A 2,402-nucleotide genomic window follows, 5' to 3' on the forward strand; every position below is an offset into this window, starting at 1 on the left:
GCTGTGTCGATGTACTTAAGTCGCCTACATTCCGGCGCGCGTGCGTTCTTACCATCTCGAATGAAATCCATAATTATTTTCATTTGGGACCTCACTGCAGCTTCCTCCATGCTCTCTGTCGTTTGCAGCTACAACTGCCTGCAGACAGGGAAGTTTTCGAAACGCAACCCTCTTCCTCCTCAACCCTAGCCGGGGATGCAGGCAGTAGCCGCCCCAGTGAGAAACGAGATAGGTGTCGAGACAGTATCGCTTCTACAATGAGGAAAGTGGGGGGGGGGGGGGGGGGCAAAGAAATGGCAAGTGCATGACAAATGATTACGAGGCCCCCGGACGCTATGAAGTTTCATTTAGCAAAACTTGGCGCAATAAAAGGGGGAAATGATTGCCCCTCCTGTTTTGCATACAAAGCCCCCACGGCACCCCATTCCAGATTGTGATTATTACGACAAGGAAGGCGGGAGGGGCCAGAGAGGAGTACCAGGCGTCAGGCGCCATCGCTCATTCCTCCCACCCCCTCCCCCTCCCCCACGTACCGGCCGTGCTGCCCCCGGGGCAATTTGCTCAGAATAACTTTGCAGCGGCCCGAAAGCTTACTCCTCGTGTTAGGGACACAAATGAGACGGAGGAGCCCAGGGGTGCCCTACTCCGTCAAAAACTCTGTGAGACCCGGGACAAAAGTGAACCACGTGCACGGAAAAAAAAAGAATTAGCTAAATTAGCTAATGCATTCGCTAATATGGCCTTAGATTAGAATATTAGCTTCCCTTGCTAATTCCCAGCTAAAAAAGCTAAAATATTAGCTTTCACAGCGAGTTGCTTTATTTTGTAGACAACTGTCATGGCTAATTTATTAGCTCTCCTAGCTAAGAATTAGCTAGGAGAGCTAATATTCTAATCTAAGGCCATATTAGCGAATGCATTAGCTAATTTAGCTAATTCTTTTTTTCCGTGTGAAAACGGACGCAGCGTGACGGATCTACATTATATTAAAACTATGAGGACCGCGTCAGAATGCTCACGGTAATTTTCCACCGTCCAAGATGAGGTGCTCTTGGTGAATGTGTGTGGGACTTCCCCGTGGACTTTTTCCTTCCGCCTCGCTCCTCGGATGTGTATGTGTAGCGGAGAAAGAAAACAACTTGTGGTGAGAATTAAGGTATTTTTATTCCTTGATTTTGGAGACATATTGTTTCATCCTGTTTTTGTTTTTTAAATTATTACTGACAACTACATGGAAAACATTAAAATAAATACAATGCCTTGCGCCGGAGTGACGCAGAAATAACCCAGGAAACCGACATCACTTTTGGGCGCGTATCTACTCCGAGCAGGCATTGCACCAACTACATACAAGAAAAGCACGAGGTCTGCAACTTGTGTCACAATATACACTGTACAAAAATTTATAAGAAAAAGATGAAATATATTCTAACGCTTCTGCAGAGGTGGAAAAAACGAAACAAACTCGAGGCCAATTATTTGTGCAATTATAGTTTGCGGCAGAATTCGCCCATAATAATAGATAGCGAATTCCTTCACTTGGCTGCCCGACTTCATCATTCAAGTCGGAGCTATAGAGCACCTTAGTTATCATTGTCACATCATTTTCATATCTGTAGAAGGCATTATTGAAAGGCCGTATGAAGGACAGTACTAGGAAACGCTTCTCTGTACAAGGTGCATTGACAGATAACGAGAAACAAAACATGGTTTTCAAAGTGTTACTTTTGTCGAAAATGTGCTCATTTTAAGTGTAATTGGACGCAATTTAGAAGGCAAGCAGGTACTGATGGGTATTAGCGAACGACTCATCACGTGGTAAGGTGGTGAGTGGTTTGTGCTCACCAGACGGCCGCCAACCATTGTAATGTAATCTAATTTTGCGTCAGTAATGAAGTTATTGGCCGTCAATACCATTAAGGTGACGCATTAGTTTTTAAAATGTAATAATGAGAATTATTTCACAGTTTATAGACGTAACTAAAAATATGAACCATTCAGGGCATTCAGGTGCTACACTTAGCCTGGGTATGAGGAGATGAGTCGTTCGCACCCGGGATCAAATCTGGACGGGTTTATCTAATTACTCATGTGGACGTCTCACACTGATGCTGGAATGAAAATACGAAAATATATTTACATAATGGACAACAGCTGTTCGCTGCGGGCCCGGATTTAAATATTTGATATACATACACGCAAGATTAATGACTAGAATGTTATAGCTAATGGTTTCTGGATTAATTTGTAATTTTTTCAACCACTTCTTCCGTAAATCAATTTTGAAGTACAACTCTGGAAACTCAAGTGTCGTACAGTATCACACTTATAAGTGCAGAACCATGGTGTCCTACAGTTATAAGTGTAGGACCAAGGTGTACTGCAGTTAAAAGTGTAGGACA

Source organism: Frankliniella occidentalis, unplaced genomic scaffold (genome assembly GCF_000697945.3).
Source record: "Frankliniella occidentalis isolate FOCC.00 unplaced genomic scaffold, Focc_3.1 Scaffold28, whole genome shotgun sequence".
NCBI classification, from domain to species: domain Eukaryota; kingdom Metazoa; phylum Arthropoda; class Insecta; order Thysanoptera; family Thripidae; genus Frankliniella; species Frankliniella occidentalis.